Source organism: Trachypithecus francoisi, unplaced genomic scaffold (assembly GCF_009764315.1).
Source record: "Trachypithecus francoisi isolate TF-2019V2 unplaced genomic scaffold, Tfra_2.0 Lachesis_group6, whole genome shotgun sequence".
NCBI lineage: Eukaryota > Metazoa > Chordata > Mammalia > Primates > Cercopithecidae > Trachypithecus > Trachypithecus francoisi.
In genome coordinates this window covers 72,205,159-72,211,158 of record NW_022681471.1, presented here as the reverse complement: position 1 = coordinate 72,211,158, position 6,000 = coordinate 72,205,159, and positions in this window count along the sequence as shown.

The window sequence follows — 6,000 nt, the reverse complement described above, 5'->3', positions numbered from 1 at the left end:
TCTATGATAAGAATTCTCTAGAACATAAAAGGAAGTAATGAACAGGACTCCAAGCTTTGTTCTGTTGTGTCTCACCCCCTCTCGATTCTTCTCTGGCTTTGTTCCACACTCTGAACATCCTAAATCAACTTACAAGTGGTGGTAACCAAAAGAATCTATCAGGAAAATTGTCTCTCTAGACTCCGATTCCATCAAACATCCCCTTTCTCTTCTATTTTCCACATTTTCTTACCACCTATAGACATGCTTAACGTTTCCCCATTCTAAAACAAAGTTAAAACACTATTTCTCCCTTATCTCGTTACAAACTACCATCCTTTCTACCTCCTTCTTTCATAGCCAGATTTCTGGAACAATTAATCTACAACCACGGTCTTTTCCCCGTTTCCATTTCTTCAATTTGCTGCAGTCTGCCTTCTGCCATGACTCCAACAAACTTTAAAGGAAAGCTTCCTAGTTGCTGAACTTACTGGCCGATATTTACACAGCCTAGGGTGATTGGTTGCTCTTATTTCCCAGAAGTTCTTCTTCTTGGCCTCTGGGAAGAAAGGAGTGAAATGGGAAGAAATGACACTACTGTCTCTTAATTTTTTTTCTTACCTTTCCGTGTCAGATTTCCCTCTTCTGTTCCACACTTATTCATTGGGATTCCCTAGGGTTATGTCCTAGTCTCTTATCTTCTTACACCACCTGGAACAAAGTTTATCTACTTACACAGCTTCAACTATCATCTATACAATGATAGATTGCAAAATTTGTAATAATTGCCTCGAACTCTTGCTTAAGCTCCAGATTTGTATTTCCAAATTACAATTAAGCATCTTTACATACAGGTTACAAACAGGTACCCTAAGCTCCACTAGTCTAAAATCAGACTTATCTTCTCTACTGCCACAATTTATTAAATTCTTGAATTACATTCTCATTCACAATCGCAAGCCATGTTCCTAAGCTAGAAGTTTTTGCTTTTGCCTTAACTATCCCTTCTCCCTAACGCTGCAAATCTAATCAATCAGCATACAGTCCTATTGATTTTAACTCATAAATGTCATTCTGTCAAGCCTAGCCTTTCTCCTGCACTGCCTCAATCTTGGTTCAGACTCTCATAATGTCCAGCTGGGACTATTACGTCTGCTAAGTAGTCCTGCCACCAATCTCTCCCCATTCTACACCTGTTGAACTTCCACACTACTTTCAAAACAATCTTTACAAAACAAAACTCACTCTTTTGACTCCTCAGTGCCTACAGGAGAAAACACAACTCCTTGGTCTAGTATATTAGGATTCAGTCCAGCTTGTTAGCCTCACGCTGTACTCCACCCCCCAACTCCTGCATGCTAAGCTTCTCACCATTCCACAAACACACCAGGCCATATAATGTCTCCATGTCTTCACACACATTGTATCCTGTCCTCTTAGAATGTCCTTTTCTTTCTTCCTCACCTGACAATGTCCTACTCATCCTTTAGTATGTGTCTTCTTGGGAAAGACAAACTAGCTATTATTTATCAAGAAGTTTTGCTAAGCAATTTATGTTCATTAGCTTATTTTAAGCCTCAATCAATTCTGTGAGATAACTACTATTATCATTTTACAGATGAAAAAGCTGAGATTAAAGGGGCTAAATAACATTGTCATCTACTAAATGGTGGGATTTAAATATAGGTATTCAAAACCTGAACTTTTAACCACTATGCTACAGGCAATGTGTATTATACATAGTTGATTGTTCTGTTCTCTGTGTTCCCATAGCACTCTGTTCACCACTCTGCAATGGCAGTTACCACACTAGAATGTAATATTTCTGTTTACACAATATCATCCCCCACTAGATATAAGATACATGGTGATAGAGATAAAATCTTGCAGCCGGGCGTGGTGGTGTGTGCCTGTAGTCCCAGCTACTGGGGCGGCTGAGGTGGGAGGACTGCTTGAGCCTAGGAGTTCAAGTCTGTCGTGAGCTATGATGGTGCCCCTGCACTCCAGCCTGGGCAATAAGAGTGAGATTGGTCTCAAAAGAAAGAAGGAAAGAGAGGAAGGAAGGAAGGAAGGAAGGAAGGAAGGAAGGAAGGAAGGAAGGAACCAACGCAGGCAGGCAGGCTTAACCAATCTTTGTATCTCAGTGTGTTTAGCACATTGTAAGTGCTCAATAAATGTTCACTATATAAATGAATTTTGAAACCTCTCTCTGGCAGTAAGTAGCCTTTTGTTTGTTGCCTTGCTTTTTCTTCTGACTGTGTCTAATATGGTTTGGCCGTGTCCCCACACAAATCTCTTCTTGAATTGTAGTTCCCATAATCCCCATGTGTCCTGGGAGAGACCAAGTGGAGATAATTGAATCATGGGGGCAGTTTCCCCCATCCTGTTCTCATGATAGTGAGTGAGTTCTCATGAGATCTGATGGTTTTATAAGGGGATTTTTCCCACCCTTTGCTCTGCACTTCTACTTGCTGCTACCATGTGAAGAAGGACATACTTGTTTTCCCCTCCACCACGATTGTAAGTTTCCTGAGGCCTCCCCAGCCATGCTAAACAGTGAGTCCATTAAACTTTTTTCCTTTATAAATTACCTAGTCTCAGGTATGTCTTTATTAGCAGCATGAGAACGGACTAATACAGTGTCCTTTCATTATTCGTTCAACTACGAGCAGTAAATGCTGGCAATTTTAAAAATTGTGTTTCAGGCTTTTTTATTATACTCCCTTACTATTTGCATAGTAACTTTAATATCTTACATTATTAATAAACAGATTTGTAAGTATTATTATTTAAATGTATGTACAAATTTCTTTTTTAAAGAATGAGTTCATGTCCTTTGCAGGGACATGGATGAAGCTGGAAACCATCATTCTCAGCAAACTAACACAGGAACAGAAAACCAAACACCGCATGTTCTCACTCACAAGTGGGAGTGAACAATGAGAACACATGGACACAGGGAGGGGAACATCACACACTGGGGCCTGTCGGGGGTTAAGGGGCAGGGAGAGGGAAAGCATTAGGACAAATACCCAATGCACGTGGGGCTTAAAACCTAGATGACAGGTTGATAGGTGCAGCAAACCACCATGGCACCTGTATACCTATGAAAAAAACCTGCACGTTCTGCACATGTATCCCAGATCTTAAAGCAAAAAAAATTCTTTTTTAAATATTTTAACTTCTATTTTAGGTTTGAGGTAGACGTACAGGTTTGTTATATAGGTAACCTCGTGACTCAAGGGTTTGTTGTACAGATTATTTCGTCACCCGGGTACTAAGCATAGTACCCAACAGTTGTTGTTTTTTTTTTTTTTCCCTAAACCTCTCCATCCTCCCATCCTCTTCCCTCAAGTAGAACCCAGAGTCTGTTGTTTCCCTCTATGTGTCCATGTGTTCTCATTGTTTAGCTCCTACGTATAAGTGAGAACATGTAGTGTTTGGTTTTCTCTTCTTGCCTTAGTTTGCAAAGGATAGTGGCCTTCAGCTCCATCCATGTTCCTGCAAAGGACATGATCTTGTTCTTCTTTATGGCTGTGTAGTACTCCATGGTGTATACGTACCACATTTTCTTTCTTTCTTTCTTTCTTGTTTTTTTTTTTTGAGATGAAGTCTTACTCTGTTGCCCAGGCTGGAGTGCAATGGCGTGATCTCGGTTCACCACAACCTCTGCCTTCCAGGTTCCAGTGATTCTCCTGCCTCAGCCTCCTGAGTAGCTGAGATTACAGGCACCTGCCACCATGCCTGGCTAATTTTGTATTTTAGTAGAGACAGAGTTTCATCATGTTGGTCAGGCTGATCTCGAACACCTGACCTCAGGTGATCCACCCGCCTCCGCCTCCCAAAGTGCTGGGATTACAAGCGTGAGCCACTGTGCCTGGCCACTACATTTTCTTTATCAAGTCTACCATTGATGGGCATTTAGGTTGATTCCATGTCTTTGCTATTGTGAATGTGCTGCAGTGAACATACGCATGAATGTGCCTTTATTGTTTTGGGTATATACCCAGTAGTGGGATTGCTGGGTCAAATGGTATTTCAGTTTTTAGTTCTTTGAGGAATTGCCACACTGTCTTCCACAATTTAACTCCCACCAGCAGTGTATAAGCATTGCCTTTTCTCCACGACCTTGCCTAATGCTAGCAATTTTGACAGTGTTTCATAAAAATTTCCTTTCATATACTAAGTGAATTTATATGAAGTGATCAACAGAGGAATTGATCAATAAGCTTCCCTCTAAAATGTACTTCTTGAATTAACTTTCTCTCATAGCCTATTCTACTGACATCTTCTCTTTAACTTAGTGTTCTCAAGTCTTTGCCCATCTTTAAAAAAATCACATTCCTTCAACCATGCTAGCTATAGTCTGCTTTCCCTATTACTCTTTCCCTTTGCCAAACTTCTTTAAAGATTAGTCTGCATTTCCACACCTCCCATTTGCTTCTTTGAAATTTAGAAATACTTTAAGCAAACAAAAAAGGGTAAAGGATAATATAATAAAAACCCATGTACCTACAACTCAGTTCATTAGAAACTGACATTTTGGCTGGGCACGGTGGCTTATGCCTGTAATCCCAGCACTTTGGGAGGCCGAGGCGGGTGGATCCCCTGAGGTCGGGAGTTTGAGACCAGCCTGACCAACATGAAGAAACCCCGTCTCTATTTAAAATACAAAATCAGCCGGGTGTGGTGGCACATGCCTGTAATCCCAGCTACTCGGGAGGCTGAGGCAGGAGAATTGCTTGAACCCGGGAGGCAGAGGTTGTGGTGAGTCAAGATCGTGCCATTGCACTCCAGTCTGAGCAACAAGAGCGAAACTCCATCTCAAAACAAAACAAAACAAAACACAGCTGACATTTTGTCAAATTTCTTTCTTATTTTTTAAAGAAGTAAAACATTGATAGAGTAAGCATTATGTGTACCTATCCCATCCCCATCCCTCTTCCTCCTTCCCCAGAGGTAGTCACTATTCAGACTTTGGTATTTCTCATTTCCATATATGTAATAACTAGTTGACCTCTGCAGCATTTGATCCTATTCATTTTTTTCTACCTTAGAACTTCACCTCCCTTAGTTTCGACACCACTGTCTCCTTAGTGCTCTGAATCTCTCTCTTGACTGACAGTCTACACACTACACAAGATGTGAGTAATGATTCCCAATGAATCATTCTTACCAGAACGCATACCTTCGGTATTGGTCATGTGATTTGCTTTGGACAACAGGATATCTACAGATGTGATGCAAACAGAGGCTTGAAAAACACTTGTACATTAAGGCTTGCCCTCTTGAAATGCTGCCACCACATGAACAGGTCCAAACCTTCTGGAGAGGCCACTGTGGGCACTGTGGCTAATAGCCTGCCAACTGCCAGATGTGTGAGTGAGGTCATCTTAGGTCATCCAGCCCCCACCACTTGACAGCTGACTGCCACAGAGAGCCTCGGCAAGACCAAGAGAAGAAATGCCCAACTGAGTCTACACTCAGAATTTAATCATCTACAGAATTTTGAGCAAATCAAATAAATGAAGCCAGTGCAGTGGCTCACTCCTGTCATCCCAGCACTTTGGGAGGCCAAGGTGGGAGGATCGCTTGAACTCAGGAGTTCAAGACCAGCCTGGGCAACATAGCAAGACTTCGTCTCTACAAAAAAATAAAAAATAAAAAATTAGCTGGGCAAGGTGACGCACGTCTGTGGTCTCAGCTACTCGAGAGGCTGAGGTGGGAGGATTGCTTGAGCCCGGGAGGTCGAGGCTGCAGTGAGCAGTGATCATACCACTGCACTCCAGCCTGCGTGACAGAACAAGATCCTGTCTCTAAATGTACATACATAAAATGTTGTTTTAAGTGACTAAGTTTTGGTGTGGTTTAGTTTTATATCCATAATATCATATTATACATATTACATCACAACTTGGTTTTTTTGTTTCTTCATATTGAGATCTTTCCATGTTTACACCTATAGCTATAGTTCATTCATTTTAAACTAACTTGAACAAAGAGTCCTTTCATATGAATATA